This window comes from Polyodon spathula, chromosome 4 (assembly GCF_017654505.1).
Source record: "Polyodon spathula isolate WHYD16114869_AA chromosome 4, ASM1765450v1, whole genome shotgun sequence".
Taxonomy (NCBI): domain Eukaryota; kingdom Metazoa; phylum Chordata; class Actinopteri; order Acipenseriformes; family Polyodontidae; genus Polyodon; species Polyodon spathula.
The window spans coordinates 79889473-79912106 of record NC_054537.1 but is presented as its reverse complement, the minus strand read 5'-3'; the positions used below and the strand labels follow the sequence as shown (position 1 = coordinate 79912106).

General features: G+C 38.0%; 1 long non-coding RNA gene across 1 annotated transcript; it reads left to right on the top strand.

Moving 5' to 3' along the window:
- Window positions 1-1207: 1207 nt before the first annotated feature.
- On the top strand, window positions 1208-20305 carry LOC121313874. Its single transcript, XR_005950064.1, has 3 exons — window positions 1208-1293; window positions 2471-2549; window positions 19819-20305. It is a non-coding gene; the product is annotated as an uncharacterized LOC121313874 (long non-coding RNA).
- Window positions 20306-22634: the final 2329 nt, after the last annotated feature.

Genomic DNA, 22634 nt, shown 5'->3' with positions numbered 1-22634 from the left:
AAACCGTGCTTGAGACATTGTTTTGACCATGGATGGTGAGAAAATAAACATAATATGAAGGTTGTATCTTACTATAAATTGTAGTGGTGCCATATACCAGCCACAGTTTATTTTCTCATTGAACATGGACAAAGTAAACATTATTCAATCATGATTTAGAAGACTGTTCCTGTTCTGACAACTAACACAAAACAGGAGCTGACCCATTTCAAAAGCTAGGCCATTTTTTCAGATTGTAGCTAATGTTATGTGCCATGGCATCTCCAGAAAACATGTTTCTTGCTGTAAGAGTATTTTAATCTGACTAATCTGATTTATTTGCTAGTTGTCCAAGATGAAACCCTTCTATTGAAATTTACTGGAGCAGTGTCTCTTCTGGAAGAGTTTCCTATCTGTGTCTGTTTAGTCAGCCAGTTATTCCCTTTTATGTATATGTAGACTGGCAGATAATTACAATTTGTTTTTAAAGGAAAAAAAAAAAAAACATATGTTTACAAAATCTGGTTTTGTGAGTTGCTATGGGTAGAATCCAGTTTTTAGTTAATCACGACATTCACCTTCCAAATATGTAGCAAGCTTGAGAACCTCCATTTTGCAGAAAGCATTAAGAAATTGGGTGGTGCAATGGTCCAGTGACCTGGCTTTCACTGCCAGAGATCTGGTTTCAATGATAAGTGATATGGGCTTGGCGGCCTTAGCTCAGTCCCTGGTGATTTATGGTCTGCACACCAAACTCACCGCACAATTTAGCATAACTGTCGCAATAGGCAGCAGGGGGAATAAGGGACCAAAATATCCCTTTCCTCGGAAAGGGATGTGGTGTATAGGGGTGAGACACAGGGCTGAAAGCCTACCCATTTGTGGAGAAATATCTCTACATTTTCTCATTCTGACAAGACCTTTCTTTCACAGGCTATTTGCCCACAAACTGTACTGAACAACTGAAGGAGAAAAAAATCCAACTGAGAACATAGGTAATAAAAATATCATTTATATTGTCCACAAATACATTTTATTATGTGACACAATTAATTGTTATAATGTCTGTACCCATAATGCCACATTAAATAATATCCAATCCACAATCAGTGATATCATTTGTGTCATGGCCCATGACCCATAATTATTTTTAAGTACTAGTATTTATTTAACTATTAAATGAGCTATAATAAAACATTTCTCTCCACTCAAACATTCGTGCCAGTAGCACATACTCACGTAATGATCCAGTGAGATACTGCACGTACAGCACTAGAGGATCAGATGATCAGATTGATCAGATGTGACACTGCTGTGAGTATTATTAATACAAAAAGCCTCATTTACAAAAGGGTGCTAAACTTTACGGTGCGCAATAATTGCATTAGTGTGCACGTTAATGATTTCCATATTTACTATTGCAATTTTATTCACTATTGCATGCGATACTTGGCATATTATGGCACGCATTAAATTGTGTGCTTCACATTGGTAATTAGAATGAATATGTGATTTTTATTGTAATTCATGCTGATGTATTTAAATTAGCATCCAGCTCAGAATAATAAGATGAGCTGTAGTCACATGGTATTTATTAAAGGATGTTAATTTTAGTGCGCCCATTAAAGTGATCATTTATTAGTGTGTATGGGAACCAGGCTTTAACACTGATAGGCGTGCTGTTCAATTTATTTTTACTGACTCGATTAGTCTGATTCATTCAGTTTTGTGAATGATTTGTTTATTTGATTATCTTGAATTACTTGGTTGTGAAAATTTGTTTGAACGAAACAGTGTGACAGTCGTACCATTTAAGCTAAGACTGTTCACTTGGTGGACCACACCATAAAAAAAAAAAAAATATATATATATATATATATATATATACACACACACACATACACACACATCTAATGCACGTGAAAATGGCTATAGAAATTGTATGTAGTCCAATATACTAAAATGTACTATTTTACATAAAACACAATACCCCCACTGCACGATTCCTAGTCATCAATAAGTATGCAGGCACGGTTTCAATCCATTAATCAACATATTACTTAATGTATTTTATAATACTGGAAGCATCTTTCCTAGAACACTGACAAAAAAAAAATCAATATTATAGATGTAATATAATGGAGGAAACAGAGTATTTTATTTCAATGGAAATCTCAAACAGTAAAAAAAAAAAAAAAAAAAAAAAAGATATCAAGAGTATGTAATGCTAATTCTGAATATTTAACTTATATTCCAAAATATAACAGCACTGAAAAAAGATTCTGACAAGCTGTGAAAAAATAAACAGTACAACTATGAAATATACCTTTTTATGACTTCTGTCCTGATATTTGGCACTTTTCTCTCACACAATGATAACAATGCTCATTACATGTTCTAATTCGCAAACTTTTCCACATAATGCCTGTTGATGCAGAATCCAGTGTAAGAAAAGTGATAATTCTGCATGTCTTTCTTTAATTTTTTCCAGCACTCTGCTAGCCAGTCCACTCTTTTGCCGGTTCAGAAATGGTGCACCATCTATTGTAATCCCAGTTATTTTCTCCAAGGTAATTTTGCTGTTTCCATGGTTTCTTGAAGTTAAAACAAGTCCTTTCCTGTGGTTGTGTTGTTCATGCTTAAACTTAAAAGTTAATATTACCTGCCTTTTCAGTAATATGCTCAGCAATCGTGTTATGAGACAGACTGACATTAGAAATATTTTCGAATTTTTCAGGGTATACTACACCACCTGTTTTAAGCATGCATTTTTTAATAAATTCACCGTCTGAAAAAGGCTCGGCAGCAAATGCATCTCTTTGCTAACAGTAAAACTGGCATCCACAGCACTTTCATTTTTTCTTCTAATTAGTAACTAGTAATTGGTGCCTCTAACTTTTGGAGTATATTTAAAGAACCAGTAGCATGTTCATATAATATATTATAACAATACCTGTAATGTATTGGAACTTGCTGTGTTTCCTATCTTCTGGATCATATATTTTTCATTACTTTTTCAGCATTATGAATTGATTTAGGCAACTGCGATTTATAGCAAAGGTGTATACATTTGTGGCTGCAGTCCCAGGATTAGTGTCTTCATTCTTTGTGGTCAGCTAGTAGTAGGTGCACCACAGTAAAAGTTGGTAGATGCACCTATTATTTACATTTGAGATTGTCAAGTTGCTAAGATATGGTGTGCCTAACTTCACGTTCTGTAGTGACCTTTCTGATGTAATAACTCAATGGCCTATCGGATTTAAACATGTTTATACACCACTAGAATGTCATTTTTTTAAATTTGTGTAAAAATAGTGTTATACATGTTGCTACGACTGTTTAAATAACGTACCTGTGATTCTTCTTTTCATTGTTTACATCCTGACAATTTTTTACACATAACTTTAAACTCTGTTTAAAGCTCTTTTCAAAATGTCCGCTCTTGTGCACCAGGGTTTGAGATGTGTCTTGTTAATCACTGCAGGAAAAGCGATAAAAAAAAGTGCTCTAGCGTTTCTGTTCCGTACCACATCATGGATCGTTATTGCTGTGTTACCTGTTTGACAATGTGGGCAATAATCCTGATATAACAGGGTTAAGCTTTCTTTAAACTTTATTTTGTATTTATAATTTAAGATGCGTCATTTTTCTATTGCACATTGATTAATTTGTTATGTTTAAACACAAGTGAATGTGTGTAAGGAAATCACATTCAATTGATTAAATAGTCCAGTTGTTTGTAGCTGAATTCTTTATAAAGCTTCATTAAGAAGAACAAGGAGAGAGGTGGGAGGACAACGTGGATAACGAGCAGTTCGTGTGAGCATGGACGCCAGGCTGGGAAGTAGGAACGGCGGTAGGGTTTTTTTGAGAAACTGCTACTTTGTGTGTGAAGTTTATAACTGTAGCGTATACTGGCAGTGGTGTGTATCCGTATATAGCAATTGTAGCTCATGTGTTGCCACTGCTGCTACATTCTTAGCCTGGCTCCGACTATGACTCTAATGAGAAGGGTAGGGGGAGATCTAGAATGGCTGTGTGATAGTTTAGCTTGTAAAATGAAAACCCAGTTCCTTCATTTGATAGCTGTGAGAATGGGATTATTTAGTCAATGGAATACATGCCCGATGCTCGGTATTTGAACTCCATTGGTGGTGAGATTAGGACTCACTAGGTTTTGTTTAATTAAAGCAATGAGTTATTTTTATTTGAACTTGTGAATTATGGTGTCTAATTTGTGTAGCTGATAACTAATGCCTCTATTTTTACAAAGCCTTGGAAAAAAGGATCAGTTTGATATATTCTATTTTTGTAAATGCGAAAAGCATATTTTACCTTGTTACCAAAAACATTGAAGTCCATTTTGCATGACCTCTGCTTTCCTTGTGGTTCATGCATTCCTCTTTCCCAAAAAAAGAACCTGTACCAAACTAGGGCAAAATTGGCAAACATTACATTTGAGTTGCTCTTTATAGAGCTGGCGTAATCGGATTACTGCCCGGCACAGTGATGGCTTAGCCTGAGCGTAGTTGCCCCTGAGCTAGCTGTGCACCCATGCTCCTGTATTGGTTTGAGCTTCATTGCCTCGCCCCGGTTACATTTACTCTATCAGTGCACTACAGCAGCCATTTTGAAAAGAGCTTTGAAACAGAGTTAAGTTATAAGTGTAAAAAGTGGTCAGGATGTTAATAATAAAAAAAGAAAAAATACATGTATGTTATATAAACAGTTGTATTAACATGTGGGGATGTATAACGCTATATGTTTTTGGAACCCCGCTACTTGCTTTTTAATCATGGATAAACGACTGTGTCTTCACTTTTACTACATAACTTTAGTGCAACATTTAACATATGTTTTGAAGAAAAAAACAACTTAACTATCAGACCCAATATTTTTATAATCCAAAAAAAACTATTACTTTTAGCTTAAACATTTATGGTTATAAACATTTATGGTTTACAAGTCAATGCACTGTAGAACAGTTTTGTGAAATATGCTCTTAAAATACGATAACATCCAACACAACCTTGTGTTGCTTAAAAGTAAGAGAGTCACTTCAACTCCAGCACATTTTTTTCCACAAGGTGGCTCTCTTGACTTTATGAACAGTACCATCATGTTTTATGTGTTTGAGTTTGTTATTGGGATATAAAACATTGGTTAATCAACTTTAAATTTCAATTTAGTTAAATCTATATATATATATATATAATATATATATATAATAGATATATATATATATATATATATCAGTCACTGATATCCTTTGTGCCCATTTTGATTGGAGTAGAAAATACATGGGAATGAGTTGAATGCTCTTTATATTGTAGGCAATAATGTCCAGACGAGCAGATAGGCAGAATAATCCATTTGGATTAATCTATGTTGGCTGGGGGTCATCGCCACATCCTTCCAGCCCAGAGTTGCCAGTGCTAACTGTAATATAATTTCACTGTCACCCTTGTAGGGAATAAGGCAGTGTGGCCATATGGTAAGAGCTGAACAGTAGAATCCAGGAGCTCTTGGCTTTATGACTTTCCCATGCAAGTGCAGTAATCAGTGGATAAGTTTAAGACACATGGTTGCATGCCATGCGCATGCTTAATTGGTGTCATCAGAAAACTGTTCTAAAAAGGGAAAATATGCAGAAGATAATAGTGATTGTTTTAAATATTGATGTAATGAATAATAGTATAAAGAAAACAATCCTTGGGTCAGTGTTATGGCTAAACGTTGTTTTGTGATTATAACCAGACATTTTTTTGTTTAGCTAAGGTGCGATTATGTCTCCTGAGAGGACAGTGTAGTAAGATAGAGTGACTTTCTGATGGTCTTGTAATTTATAAAAGATGTAAGTACGGTGCATTAGTAGACTAGTCCTGCCTCGTGTGATGCTGTATCTACATCAAGGGGGTCAAAAGTAGCAAACACTGTCATTTATTTGATAGGCCAATTAAAACAAACACAATAATAAATGTTCTTTTGCACAATTTCTGTAACAATTGGTAAATAAGTCAATTTTCTAGGCATTTTCGCGGGGCCCTTAAAAGGGGGGTGCAACTAATACACTGGCGTGACGTACCGGTACCACAATGGGATTACTACAGCCACAGTTATATCTCACACAAACTTAACTGTCAACAACCCGATTTATTTGTTCAGGATCTACGGCATGCAGGTCATGTTGCTAGGTAGCAACACAAAACCACTGTTCTAATTAAAAGTTTACATTTTTTACTCTAAATACTCTTAGTAATTTTGAATGTTAAACGCAAGCTTTCAGACTCTTGACTGACCTCTTCTCGGAAATGTCATAGCTATACTGCTTCACTTAGTGTTAACACGATAGCTGTCAGTCTCTATGAATTTCCTTATTCCTCCCGAGCCATTGATTTGTCAACATTCAAACTGAACCCGCCCCTGGGATCTGTACCAAACAGCTATTGGTTAGAAAGCCTAGTAGTAAACTTTTCAAGTCTTCTGTTCGTTGTAACTGCAATGCTATAATAATACAGATGACTTTGAGACTGGGTAAAGTAGGATAGTAAGAAAAAAAAGAAAATGCTACTCAGCAGGTTTTAAATTGCACGTTGTTGAATTTGTCGAAATACATGTTAATCACAACGCTGAAAAAAACAGTATGTGACTAGAGATGAAACAAGAACAAACTTAAAATAGACAAAAAAAAAAAAAAGCCGATAGGAGGAAAGTGTTTATGGCCAGATGTAGAAACATTTTATTTGAATGGAGTACTTTGAATGAGTTTAATACACACTGTAACTTGTTCTAATTTCAGTGCAATGCAGTGGTACACTTGTAAAGAAGTATGTGTATGATTACCGTTCTGATTAACAAAACAAAATGAATGTATTTGTAGAGTTGGAAATTGAATGCAATTGTACTGCATTGTATGCAACACAAACATGTTTTGTTTAGTTTTTATTAGATAGTGCACTGTTTAGTTTATTGGGTTTTATTTTTATTTATTTTTTTGCTTTTTTAATTGATGAAGCAGCACTGTTTAATACTTTTCTTTTAATACAATGAATTTGTAAAAACCAATGCAGTGGGAACTATTGTTTAAGTATGGTTTTGGAAAGAAATGTTTAGTAAAGCAAATAAGATATGTTCTTGAACTTGTTTGTGTACTTGATAAGCTAAAATAAAATACAGGTAGTTTTAATACAGATGCGATGTGCGATGATTTTACGCTCTGTTAATTATTACTTTTTAAAAATGAATAGTTTCTATCAGTTTAAAGATGAAAAACACTGTAAAATTATTCATGGAATAAAATGTTGCAAACATGGGTTATTTCAAAACTAAACCTATCTTTCTTTATCGGTGTTGAGCATGTAGGAAAAAATGAACTGTAAAAAAAAGTATTTTAAAACAAAAAAAAGGTGTTTTCTAAAATTGAAGTTTCAAAAAGGGGGGAGTCAGTGCGACCTATAAAACGATTTTTACAGTATCTGACTTGTGTAACTATCACAGTAATGTAGTGACAGGATAACGGCGAGACAGACTCAGAAGCCAGGGATCTGCAGTTTGAGTGCCAAAGCTCACATTTACTCAATAAAATAACACCAAATACAAACAAAAAGTGCAGACCGGCCAAAATAAAAGTTTAAACAAAACACTAAAACGTAGGCTGGGCATTTGCTTCACTACTTTACAAAAACAAAAATGTGCAAAAACACTGTAACAAACACAGTGCACATTCTTCCCAAATGGAGCCATGATCTCTCCTTTTATGTGATGTGGCTGCTCCCAAGTAGCACTTAATCATTCAATTAAGGAGCAGCTACATTCTCACATGTTTTTAGCAGGGACAGGAATTAACCCCAACTGCCAACCACAACCAAAAACACCATGAAACACTACACTATTTACAGGCATATCCCTTGCTCTACCACATATTCCTCCCCCTGTGCAAAGCACACCTGGCTACAACAGCCACCTACCCCCTTAAAGTCACAAAAATCTTTGTGGTCCTCCAGGACAAGAGGCAGAGGCAGAGGCAACTATGGCAGTGACAATGCTGCCAGTGCAGGTGGTCTCCTGACCTCCACCCCCTTCTCTGTAGCTGGCAGCTCTCTCTTCCTGGGCTCTGGTCACAATTTCTGGCAGCAAAACAGTTGCTGGTGAACACCACAAATCCTCTGGCGGTGGTGTGTAGGCATCCCCAGGCAGTGGCATGCAGGAATCCCTGAGCAGTGGCGAGCTGGCAGCGATGGACCCTTGGGAGGAGACAGCAGTGGTGGATACTCTGGAGGCAATGGCGGAGGCAAACCCTCGGGAGAAGATGGGGGATGTATACCCTCGGGAGGCGACGGCAGAGGCGGACCCTCGGCAGGCGAAATTGGGCACTCCAGATGGGGATGTGCAATGGGCTTTCTCTGGGCTCCCCTCAGCAGCAAATGCAGTACCTTCTGAAGTTGGCCTGGCTGTTGTCCTGTAGACTGCACCAGCAGCGGGGCTCCTCCTTCTCATGCAGGAGACAGTAGGGCTTCTCCTTCTCGCGCTGGAGAAAGAGGGGCTTCTCCCTCTCGCGCTGGAGACAGCAGGAGCGGCATATAGTCACCTTGTAACGGTGGAGGCAGGAGCAGCTGGTAGTCACCCTCTATTTCTACAGACTGGTGCGTCTCTCCCTCGGTCACTGGAGACTGGTGCGGCTCTTCTGGGCGAAGGACGTTCAGGCCCCCCCCTCCTTCTGGGTCCTGGGGAAGGCAGTTCATCTCTTTCAGGCGCTGGGGATGGCAGCTCCTCCTTCTCAGGCTCTTGGGATGGCAGAGGCTCCCTCTCTAGCATTGTCCTCCTGGCTTGTCTCTGGGAGCGGCTGCTCCTCCACTTCTTGCTGTTCCAGGCAGGTGGTGACTCCTCCTTTTCAACCTGGAGGGGGCAGCACACTTTATAGTGCCCACCTTTTGCACAGGTCCTCCCGTGGCTTTGGAAGCAGAGGGGACCATCTCTAGGTTTTGGGATGGCAGGTGGGACTTCTTTGGGTTGGGAGGTGACAGTGGTCGTTGGTCCTGCAGTCAAAACCAATCACTTGCATCTACCACCTCCCCCTTGTATAGACTGCGTGGAAGCATGGATTTTTATTGGGACAGTCCTCCTTCACATGTCCAAACTCCGCACAGCAACCATACCACGGAGCCCCTTCAGCCATTCACTGCTCTTGCTCTGCCTGTCAATCGTGGGTGGCCCTGTTCTGGGGTCTCAGCTCCACAACATCTTCCTTCCCAGTTTTTTTCACAAAAAACAAACAAACAATAATTTTTCTTCTTCAAAAAAAAATCTACCCAGTACATGCTTTGAGTCTTGAAGATAGCAGCTACAGGATAGCGGCGAGACGGAGACTCAGAAGCCAAGAAGCTGCAGTTTGAGTGCCAAAGAGCACATTTAATAAGCAAAAAAAAACACCAAATACAAACAAAAAGGGCACAATGACCAAAATGCCTTCAGCACTTAAAAAAACAAAAATGTGCAGAAACCAAGTAACAAACACAGTGCACACTCACCAAACTCCTCTTCCCAAATGGAGCCCTGGGCTCTCCTTTTATGTGATGTGGCTGCTCCCAATTAGCACTTAATCATTCAATTAAGGAGCAGCCACATTCTCACATGTTTTTGGCAGGGATAGGAATTAAACCCATCCCTGCCAGCACCACCAAAACACCATAAAACACTACACTATTTACAGGCAGAGCTCTGCCACATATGTATACTTTTTGTTTATAATGGTATCAGGCAGATATAGGGTTAATATGCCCTGTATCAACAATTATCCATATTGCCTATTACCACTGCCAGGTAATAATGTGGATAATTTCAATAGCCTGATTGGGCACTGGCCAGTCCAGTCTAGTTGGTACGAAACATGGCATGGCCTTATCACCTCATTGAACAACCTCAGCTGTATCTAACTGTGAGGCAAGCTCCCATCCGAGGGTGGGAGAGCATGATGCTCCATTAAGTCCTGTCAATGAGTTTTTTTGGTTTAGGAAATCACAAAACAAAAAGATGCTCAACTGGGTCACTGAATGATACACATCTTAGCAGAATGACTGGATACATTTACTTAAACCATTACCCTGTTACAGTGACTTGATAAACTATTTTGTTCCTGTGAAATAAAACCTTTTTTTTTAAATAAATGCACTGCATACTTCATAATTACTTAAAATAATTTATTGCAAAGCATTTTAGTAGAACCTTGGTGGGGGGACTGGACCTGGGGCTCCCCCCTTGTGTCATCCTGCTAAGATACAGTCAGTCACCCTTTAATTACCTGTCAGTCACCATATTTAAACTGTAGCCAGCTTTCTAATTCTAGTCTTGCTTTTCAGTTTGTGGTTACCATGCAGACATGCAGGCCCAATCTTAAAACAAACCTGTGTTTTCAATCATTTTAAAATGACTACTTTCGTTTTCATGACTCGGATGAAGAATTGTTTTCTCCTTCTGTGTTCCTTCAACAAATAATCCACCGAAAAAACTTTCAAAGAAATCCGCCCATCCTGCTTCTCCTCCACCTGACAATGCTGCTGCTTCAATCATTGCTTATCCAGCTGTGCCCGCTGCCATTCCTCTTCACCTTTCTATATGCATCAAACCTCAGGATGATTCTCCAGCGCAACTTTTTTACAAGGATTGGCCCATTGACAAACTTGTGAAAGCTCTTTTGAAAAAAGGATTGCCCATTGAAGCAGGGAGAAATCTGGCTGGTTTATTTGTTTCATATTGCAATTCCACATCAGCCAAGCCTGTCTTTCTCCCTCAAAAATCTCAGCAGAGATCAAAACTTGTCAGTTCATGCTCCACCCCTGCTGTAGTGCAAGCTTCACTAGCCTCCAATTCAGTGACTACAACCACTCCGTTTTCAATTTCATCTGATCCTTCCTCCAGTTTGCATTACCAGATTTTTAACGACATCAAGCAGCTCATTCCACATGTTTTCTACAGTGTCTGATCGCCTGGATGTGCTGGATAGCAGGATCGCTCACTTGGAACCAGCAGCAATTACTTCCTCATCAGTGGCAACAGCAACAGTACTTGTCTCTCCCGCTGCTTCAGCCCGGTCCACACCTACTCTCGAGTTGCCAATCTTCACTCTAGCGACCATCTCTGGTTCAGAAACCTCCTCTATTCCGTTTTTCGTCACCACTCTCTCTCTGTCCTCAACTGAGATGCAATATTATTCAAGGTAAAGATGTTAATTTGGTCGCTATTCTTATTGCAACCTCAGAGTTTTTGGATCACAGGGTAGTCTGCTACTCTAAATCCTCAACTGTGTAAAAAACATACTCTTGGAAAATTTGTGCTTGCATTTTCTATTTTTTGCAATGTCCTTTGTAAATTTTATGCTTACAGACAACAAGAACTGGACTCGCATTCATTTAATCCTATGAGTAGTACAAACATGCCGGTATATTCACTGCTCTCTGGTCCCCAGGGAGTACGAATGTACCGGCAAGTTCTGTATCTTTAAACTTGAATTACTGAGCCTACAAAACCCCTGATCACATGATATTGTAACAGAAGGTTTCTGTAACACATTTTATTGGTCCCTTGCACCCTCTGCCAGATATTGACTGAATAATTATCCCAGTCACAAAAATGTCAACATTGTTTGTAAACAGACGAAAATTGCTCAGTGAGAAAGAAGTATTAGTAATAATATTGAATTCAGGTTCTGATTTAAATTCAAATACATACAATTCTTCCACTGAATCAGATGTCAGCAAGTGTGTCAGTGAAGACATAAGCGAAGAATATTTAACATCAACATCAAGTGACAGTGAAGGGACAGCACCAAGCTCTGTGCTTTGCTCCATGTTTCAAGGAGTATCTCATACACTAAAGCATTAAACACTCTCACTCCCTCCACCCCCACAACCTGTTTACCCGGATATGATTTATTCATGTCTCTCATTTATATATTTACAGTAAAAATGATTTGTCTGTATTTCATCAGTATTCATTACAAACATACAAACATATAGTTTCAGCTGGTTTGTACGCTCTACTCGTAATAATCAAGTGCATGTAGTAGACAGGAAAAAAAAACTCACTCCCGTAGGACCAGCAGTGCATTTTAGAACTCACTACTCTAAGGGTTAACATTGGATCTCCTGGTCAGATGTGGTGGTGCCATAAGGCTTTTTTAGCCAAAGCAGCTTCTCAGTTAGCATTGGACAATACAGTGATTGACTGGGCTCAACCTGATCCTAATCTCTTTAATAGATTCTTCAGTGGTCTCCGGGCTAAAGCTTGCGGGCTTTTGTGCTTCCACTGCCCATTCTACCTGTCTGTGTCCAAAAGCAGCCTCCTCTTCAGCCTCCTCATCAGTCTCAAATTATTGTTCCCCTGCTCTCGACAACACTCTTTGTTTAGGAATTGTGCACATGCAGTTTCTCCTATTCATTCTTCAGCTCTGCCTGCATTTTCAACAAGCAAAAATTCTCATGGAAAACTGTGACAAAGTGGCCTGCCATGCACAGGTGTCATTGTTGCAGTGCTCAGGAATAACACACACAAGACAGAGAAAATTCAATAAAACAGCTCCTATAAGCACGGGCTCTACATAGCCATGTGTATCGCTCCGTGCAAAACCAGGGTTTCAGTCCCAAAATAATACAACACTTAATAACATCACCAAACACAGACGCGATCACTTCTTCAAACAATGAGTGCTTGAGTGCAGATGGGGTGAAATACAACAGTTCATGAAGTTCCGGGTTTTGGTGTTGGCTAGATTGACTAGGATTCATTCACTCTCTATCACAAAGACCCATCAAATATTCTGGTGGTAGACAGCTGTGCAATAATTTAAATATCTCTTTCTGCATTTCAAAAAGATGCTGTTTTTTTTTTTTACATACGTCCAGTTTCTGTGATATATATTAACTCACATAATAAGCTAAACCCCTGCAAATCGCTTCTCAAAAAAGTAAAAATGCACACCTGTCAAACAATTTTGTATAAAATCAAGACCATACATGATATTAAAAAAATGTCAGATTGTAGTTCCTGCAGTGTGTGACTATCACTGGTAACTTTACATATTTTAAATAGGAGATCAGTAAATTAAACTTATGGGGACATTTCTAAAGATAATTGAATTTTCAAGTGGATTTTTAAACTTTTTTGTCACATTCAAACTAGGTCAGTGTGAGTATGCTTGATCAAATAATTAAATCATTGTTTATTTAGTAATCTGCAGAGCAACAGCTTTTTAAGAATGTATAATATTGTATACTTTAAGCAAATATTTGGTCTGATACATGCTCTAAAGTTAAGTCATCTCAGTCGTCCCTCAAAATGGTAGAATTCTCAGTCCTCAAAGGGTTAAATCCACAGCCTTACTTGAGATCGCTCAATTCAGACATCTGGCTCCCTCAGCTCAACCTTTCCCTCTACCCATTCCTTCATTCAGCGAACTGGTTTTCAACTAAATTCATACATTTGCAATCTTCTATCTTCAGCTCACTTCTAAAGCCAGTCTTCCTCCCCAATTACATTCTCCCATTCATTCCATATAGGTGCAGCCATATCAGCAGCCAAAGTTAAATTCAACTAGTCCTTCCCAGCAGTGGAATCTTACATTTGCTCTACTCTCCTTGATATTATTTCCACTCAACAAAGTATTGCTAGCATGCCCGGAGTTGGGGGGGGCATCTTTCAGCAAGGACCACCAGAGGTTTCCTCCCACAAAAAAGGGGGATTATAATAATAATAACTGTAATTAATCACTAACTCTCATTTCTAATTAACAATTTTCTCTCTTCTTTGCATTGGTGGTGCAGTTGCAGGGACCCGGGGGTCCTCTTTTGAGGGCAAGTGAAGCTCACATCCCAACCTTAGAGGCCGACAACGTTGTCTTCCTCTCCGAGAGAAAGGTTCCCACTGGTCAGAAGGGACCCCCAGCCAAAAACTTTAACTATATTTTGCTTTCCATTCTCCTGCTTAAATCTATTAATTTGCAACTGTGCCAGTCTCCCCCTTTGGAGAGCAAAGCTTGCTCCCGACTTTCAATCTAGTCATTGACTCAGCTTATCGAAGGTGGCGCTTTTGTTCTCCCTGCATAGTTCGTGAGGCTCTCCATGCGGCCTCGGAGCATCAGCCAAGCCTGATCACTCTCAATTATAAACCAGGGTGACCTTAGTTTGTCCTCTATCCTTCCTTAGTTTCCTCTTGGGGGAAGTTCCTAGTTTCCCGGCCTTGGAGGTTGATTGATTCGGCCTCACCTCAGCAAGGGCTGTTCTCAGAGTAGTCAAGGGAAAACCCCTATTCTGTTGCTAAAGTCACAAGCACTTATTCTGTATTCTAGTAGTGCCTCTACACAGGCCTGGCTCCTGCATCGCGAAATTTAGTTTGAATGTCATTTTTTGGAATGTCCACTTATAATAAACCTGGCACAAACACATTTTGTGTGGATATCTGCTTATAATAACGTGAATCAGGTTGGAATAAATTATATAGGTATGAAGTATTCAATTGATTTCATTAAACATGGTTTTGTTTGATTGCAACCTATAATTTCCAGAGCAATACTAAGCCAGCATGTGATACAGCAGAGCATTTGATATACAGTGCATTCTGGTAGCCAGCAGATGCAGTGCATATGACATACTGAATTTCATACATGAAAAGAGTGTGTGTCACAACTGAAATTGGGATAAAATCAGAAAATGTGGACTAATAAAGGAAAAGCGATATTTGATCTGTGATTAAAAAATTAGGCAGATGGTTGTCTAGTGCATACCAGTAATAGATTAGATCTCATATACATGACATTAAATAAGTCACGCAACAACTGTCTGTCTAATTCCATCTCTTTTGGGCTCACAGCTTGCTCTCATACCTAGCAAGCTCTTTTTTTCCAGACACAATACTCTTCGTAAGTATATTTATATTTCTCCACTTTTCGAGCGTCTTCATCCAGAATCCAAAACTGGAATCATTTGACTTCATGACCATCGGCTTCATTGCAAAGTTTGCTATCAGCACTATTTAGAACTAACGAGATCCTGAAGCAAATTCATATGGGACTTGGTGATAATAATAATAATAATAATAATAATAATAATAATAATAATAATAATAATAATACATTAAATCATTAAAATACATTCATGTTTTGGCATATTTCTTTCTTTCTTTACTCACTGCATCAGGTTCTATCCAGTCTGGTCTGTCTACATGGGCAGTGGCACTGTAGTGAAATGTGACCCAGCTATGTGCACTCAAAGACTAGACAGTGACTGCTCCTTTGATATCATCAGTTTAAAAAAGGGGTAAAAAACAGATGTAGACACCCCGTGTTTTTACATGCACATGAGAATTGCAGTAGTTTCATAGTTTAGTAACTTTGAAAAGTAATTTCCTGAAACTCTCTCAGAATATGTTTTTTTTTATTGGATTACCTGTTCCAAGAAATGTAAACACATGAAAAATAATAATATTTCCAGACAACTTTATTATAAAACTGATTGAACTAATGTAACATGCACTGAATGCTGACGGCGACAGACAGTGAATTTGAGTGCATGTAAGTGTGTGCGTGCTCTCAATCAGATTTATATGTATAAGGTCAAGCCATAAGAACCTAGTGTAAATTTGTCTTCCTTTAATCAAGAAAAAATCATATCAGCTAGCATACAGTAAAGAAGTAACAGAGCTAATATGAAATATAAAAAAAAACAACATCAAAGGGTGTTGGATTTATATTAAACAGCACCCACAAGGAAGTAATGAAGGGTGACATTGTCACTTCAGATGTTAAGAAATATGTCAATTATATCATAAACATGTTTTCAATTAATGATATCTTGATCACATAGCTGACGAACCAGAACTGAACAAGTGTTTCTAGTTCATTTTGTAAAACTGGCCTTATATTTATGCACCCACAACTACTGTATGTTAATGTTATTAAAAGGTATAATGTTACTGGTTTCAATTAAGAGTCACAGGTTTATCACTAGAACTGCTGGATTTTCGAACTACCTAGAACCACCACGTGGGTCATTTTGAACCATACATTTTTAAACTGCTTCGTTATGAAAATGAAAGACATACTATTGGATACAACACAAAAGTATCATATCTAACATCTGCAAAATCATATCTAACATTTATAAAACCGATTTTTTTCTAAAAGTAATATAAAAAAAAAGAATATATAAAGCATGTTTCATATTAGACACATAAGTTGTTATCCTACCTGTCATTTCAATTTGATGTATGCTTCTTGTATTCCAATCAAAATGACTACTATGAAGATTAAACATTTCCTTCTGATATATTCCCAGCTGCATTGCTGGAACAAAACAAAGGGTTGCTGTCTCCCAGGTACATTGAGAAATAAAGCAGCTATGCTTTCATTGAGTTGGCATCTTGGTGCAATTGTACAAATCCACATTCATAGCAATCTCTGTCTCATAGTCAGTCTACAAACAAAGAAAGGCATGAAATAAAAAAAACACATGTGCTAGGAGGAGGAGGCGTATCTTATTTTCTGCATTTACAAAAAAAAATCATTATCTTATGTTATATTGTAATGCATGGGTCAAATTGACCCACGTGACCGTTCTAGGTGGAAGTGTTTATAACGTCATTTCTGAGAATCTGGCTATCAAACGCTGTCATTATATTTCTTTCATATATTTAGGAAAAGTCAAAAATGGACATTAACATACAATTTACAATGGAAGAGTAATTAACATTTTATATCCAAAATGGGTCAAATTGACCTGCATGGCAGTTCTAGTGTTAAGGTAAAGAAGGACAAACACTACTTTATGCACATTATTATGAAGAGTTTAAAAGTGAATTGCACTTTTAAGGGTCACTGTTCCACCTATTAGGGATCTGTTCTTATATTTATTCCAGTTTAAATCGTATAACAATAAAAAAAAGAAAAAGAAAAAACTAGGAGTTGTTTGTCTCCAATGAGCTCTGCCAGTTTCATGTCCATATAGAACCACATTTACATAGGAATGTATCTGGTATAATGTGCTTTGTTAAAAGTAGAACAGCTTTTTGCATTACATCTGTCAAACAAAACATGCTTTTATTTTGAAGGGGTGCATTTTATTGAGCTCTTCAAACACCACATGACAACAAAAAGACCATCAAAGAGCTAAGCTGTTTTCCAACTAATACACAAAAAAACAAACTGTAAATATAGAAAATATGTTTTTATCCCTTTGCGGTCGAACATTACAATTCTTCCTTTCCAGACCGATGAAAAAGATGTCAAGCACAGGTCCCTAGTCGTTTTTCCAGAAAAAGCCAAGAAAAGCTTTCAATAGCCAAATGAGGCCGATAGAAGCCAAGAGAAACCGAAAAAAATGGAGGCTGATCTGAGCAATACACATACTCCCTTCACCACAGACATAACATAGACATAAACAAACAAGATAGCTGCTTCCGCATCCAGTGCTCAAAGAATATCGCGGACATTCACCAAGCTTTTTGAGATGTTGAAATAAGTAAGTAATAAGTAATGAAATAATGACTTGGATAGCATTATTGAGGAGTTTGGTGATAAATCGAGTGATCAGGAGATGATTTATCAGCATGCATTGTTTTACAGTGAATAAAAATACTTTTAAACAGCGCATGTAAAATAAACAGCTCATGTGAAAATAAAAATTTGACCTGACGCGCCCGACAGATGCTGAATAAATGGACCGCAAAGGTTAAAACTAACAGTAAAGACTTCATTCTCATTAGACAGTGTTTTAAATATGTTTTTCACCAAAACCCCAAAACTGAATATAAACAAAACTCAGGACTTCAAGCTTGCCTAAGTTTCTTCATAACATTCTAACCATCTGCAGTGTAGTGGAACTTCTTTGCCAAGCAATACTACCACCCATCCCATTTCAATATGCACTGAACATGTTGTAGGGAACAGTAGCATTGATGCAGGATGTAAGCATTACATGTCTTGATTTTTTTTCTTTTGTGAAGTCTGTGAAACTGAATAGTCTCTATGAAGGTTACTTTTCGTGGAAGCTCAAATGAACTCTTTATTCAGGCAAGTAGATCTGTATCTTTTAAGGGACTCATTCATTAAATGTTTGTTTTTTCAGGTATGTCAAATTTAATGCTGTCAAAGTATTTCTATTATAATTTCTCCTTATTCATCACTGCCCTTTTTTAGAAGTTTTAGTAGACAGAAAAGCAAAGCATTGCTTTGCATTATTTTTCACCCAAACTGCATGAGATGACTCTCCTATACAATAAGAGACACCCTAAGAGCGGCTGGCAGAGCCTTGTTTAAACTCAATTTTGACGGGTATGTTTTCTCAGCTGTTTCAAAACAAATTGGGGCAGCATTTCATATACTCCATGTCCATGTGATGGATATTTTTTTTTATTTTAGTTGAGTTACAATCCGTGCGGTAGTTTTTAAGTTACAGAATCACAAAAAAAATAGTGCACTAAATAATTGAAAAATGGCTGCGTGTTTAAACACCATATCTGGCAGTTGGATAGTACTCATTCACTAGGAGGGCCTTTTTTTGGAACCAAAAAAATTGCTAAAGATTTTGCGAGTTATTTTAATTTTTCAGTTTAATAATTCTCTGTGGGTAATTTAATTTAAATTTTTTAGGTCACTTATGTCTTGTGATTCTTGTGGATACTGGATTTATGCATTTAATTTTTTACAACTTTGTGATAAAGAGAGAAAGAACCAATGCTGTAAACCTCCCTCCTGATTGGAAAGGGCTCCGGATAAGGTTGGTAATACACTTTCCTATAGACGGGTGTACTCGATGGTGGGCTGAACTGGAAGTCGGCCATCATGAGGAAAGTGTGTAACTACAAGTACTCGAAACAACTCCATTGCAATCAGATACAGGTCAGGCAGCAATTGGTTAACACTAGAATCGCCACGCAGGTCACTTTGACCTATACATTTTAAGCTGCTTCATTATGAAAATGAAAGACATACTATTGGATACAACACAAAAGTATCATATTTAACATTTGTATCGCAGAAACACTGTATTTAAATGGAAACACTATCGTGTAAACACATGTAAACTGGTACATACAAACCAGCAAAAACGATTTAAAAAAAAAGTAATATAAAAAAAAATATATCAAATACATTTCATATTAGCCATATAAGTCGTTATCCTACCTGTCATTTCAGTTTGCTGTATGCATAACTGAATGCAGTTTGCCGTATTCCAATCAAAATGACTACTTTCAAGATTAAATATTTCCTTCTGCTATATTCCCAATTGCATTTGTCAAACAAAACAAAGGATTATTGTCTCCCAGATACATTGAAAAATAAGCGACTAGGCTTTAACTGAGTTGGCATCTTGACAAATCCACTATCATAGCAATATCTGTCTCGTAGTCAGTCTACAAACAAAGGCTTGAAAAAAAACAAAAAAAACATGTGTACTAGGAGGAGAGTGTGTGTCTTGTTTGTTGCATTTACAAAAATAATAGAATATCTATTGTAATGCATGGGTCACATTGACCCATGTGGCAGTTCTAGGTAGAACTTTTTATAACTTTATAAAGTTTGCGATTCTGGCTATCAAACACCGTCAGGATATTTAATTAATATATTTAGGAAAAGTCAGAAATGGGCATACAAATATGACTTATTTAAGAATAATTACATTTTTAAATGCAAAATGGGTCACAATGACCCGCATGGCGGTTCTAGTGTTAAACCATGGCACTGGGCTGATTGCAGGGAGGTACAAAGGGATGCAGTTGTGTGAGTACAGCTCCTTACACTGAACCTTGGTTATGCGGCCGGAGTCTGGATTTATTTTGTTTCTGCTGTTGCAGAGGAGTAAGGAAGGATAATGGAGCTGCAGCCATGGAGCCAGCACGAACCCGACTCACCGTTTCACTGCACAAAAAGCCAAGCACCACCCAGGGAAAAGGGCAATCACTACAAGAGCAGTTTCCCAGGGGTCACAAAAGTGGTTAAACAGGCGCCCCTGACAGAAGACCCAGGACCACCATGGCCTAAAGAGGAGACAAGGGGAATACCTCCACCCCACATCCCTGACCAATCCACCTGCCAACCCACCCACAACCCAGACAAAGGGAGAGGGGTTGGTGTTTTAAGGGGGGAGTTGGCCAATTGTGGCCATGTGTGCATTGCATAAGGAGGGAGGTATGTGGCAGGGCAGAAGCCCTGCTGGTTTAAATAGTTTGTGGGGGAATATAAGGTTGGCAGGTTAAATTTGTCCCTGCCAGTAATCACAGGTGTGACCATTCCCCAGGTATATCATTGAGTGCTAACTGGAGAGTGGCCACATGTATAAAAAGGAAGCAAAATGCTTTGTCTGTTGGGGGAGTGTGGGTGTGTGGGGTGTGAGTGTTTGTGCTGTGATTTTTTGTGCTGTTTCAACTTGGTAGTGTGTTATTCTTTTGTTGGAGCCTTTATTTTGGTCTTGTGCCATGTTTTGTTTGTTCCTGTGTTTTGTTTTATTTTGTTTAATAAAGTGTGCACTAGCGCTTAAACTGCAGATTTCTGTCTCTGGGTCTATTTCCTGCCGGTAGCCAGCCTGGCCGTGTCACTACCCTGCCACAGTCCTGCAGAGAGAGCTGCTTTTCAGTTCATGCAATCTGGGTTTAAATTGAATCCCCTGTGTTTTGTTTTCTTCTTATTGGGGTTGCTTTGGGTCAAATCATTAAAACAGACCACCATGTCTGTGAATATCTCTTTTGTTAGCTGTCGAGTTATAAGTAGATACTTTTTTCAGCAATTATAAATATATGTTTTTAGAACACTGGACAGCAGTCGTTGCAGTACTCCTTTCCCCACTCTATTACAAAAGCCATACTGTCACCTGTAAATGACCATTTCTCAAACTGAGATAACTAAAACCAATTAATAGGTACAGTATCACATTTGTATCTCAGTACCACTTGCAAATACCTTGACTACATTTTACGGGACATGTTTGGCATCAGAAATGAAAGTATAATTCAGGTTGTCAGGCAAAAATTAAAAAGCTGAAACTAAGGCAATAGTAATCAGTAACACTAGGCATGACTTCAATAAACCTACAGGCTGCTGTTAAAAGCATTAATCAAAAGCTAATTAAAAAGCAGAATGCAAGTAAAGAAATCGCTGTGTAAATGTTTGCATGTGAATGTTTTCTACATGCCCACTTAGACAAAGATTGCTCTGAAGGTAAGGTTATGCAGCTGCTCAGTGTTACTATATGTGTTTGAAATAAGGTATCATTAAAATCAAAAGCACAAAAAGTTCATGCCAATTTTACTAGAAGTTATTTAATCTATATCAGCTGCACAATTAACCCTTAGCGGTCCATTTATTCAGCACTTGTCAGGCGCGTCAGGTCCAATTTATTTTCACACACGCTGTTTAAAATTTATTTTTCAGAGTAAAGGCGTAAAGGACACTCAGTATTGCATCTCCAGCCAAGCCCCACCCCTTGCTCATTGTATTTTTCACATACCTCTTTATAGACGTGCATACTGATAAATCCTCTCCTGATCACTTGTTTTATCACAAACTCCTCAATAATGCAATCCAAGTCATTGCTTTATTACTATAACATCTCAAAAAGCTCTGCAAATGTCTGTGATATTTATTATCTTTGAGCGCTGGATGCACAAGCAGCTATTTGTTTATGTCCTTGTTATCTCTGTGGTGCATGGGGCTATCAGACACGCCTATCGGTCTCATTCAGCCACTGAAAAGTCTCTGCTTTTTCCGGAGAAAAAACGACTAGAGACCTGTGCTTTATGTCTTTTTAATGAAGTCGGACAGGGTCCAAAATCGGACTGGAAAGAGAAAATTGTAATGTCAGACCTGGTCTGGGTTAATGATTTTGCAGTGCAAAGAGATTACCAAATGCCATAAAGCATATATTATACTGCAAATATGGTCTTATATTAAGTATGTATTCAGTATGATGAGCGCTGCTAAGAACTTCTTTAGAACAAGTTATTGAGTGTATGATCTCTGGACTTTTTTTGTCTGTCCATCCAGCTGTCTGTACAGTCTGTCACACTTACTCTAGTGAATCGTGTATTCAGTTGTGGTGAAACTTGGCCCAAACTATTATGTCAGGATCTGGGGGTACATAGACTGACCATCTGCCACACTTACTTTATTTTACATAGAGAGAGAGAATCGTTTAATCAAGTTTTGGGAGTATCAAAATCTGAGGGTATATGAAGGCATCTGTCTGTTTGTAAAACATACATTGGATGTACTGTAGATTCTGGCGATATAGACTTTTGTGTGAGGTTCTAACTTTGAATTTATAGCTGTGGCAGGGGATGCATCTCACTGACATGCTTGTTTGTTTGCGGGGGTGATTGCAAGTTTACAAATTATTGAGGGAGTGATAATAATTGGTGTGATGGTTTGTTTTGATGCACAAAGAACTATGCAATACACCCATTCAAATAATACTGTATACAAATACAATTGAAATCAGCTGCTGGCCATTTAGTTACAATTAAAGAATTCCTGATGACTTTAGAGGTTGAATTGAATTCAGAAAGTTGTTTTATTTTCCAGACTATGCACAAATAATAGTTTTGGGATCTAATATGTATTTAGTGGGGCATGCATTTTAGTAGCATGGCAGAGGCCCCAAAACATGTTTTTAAAA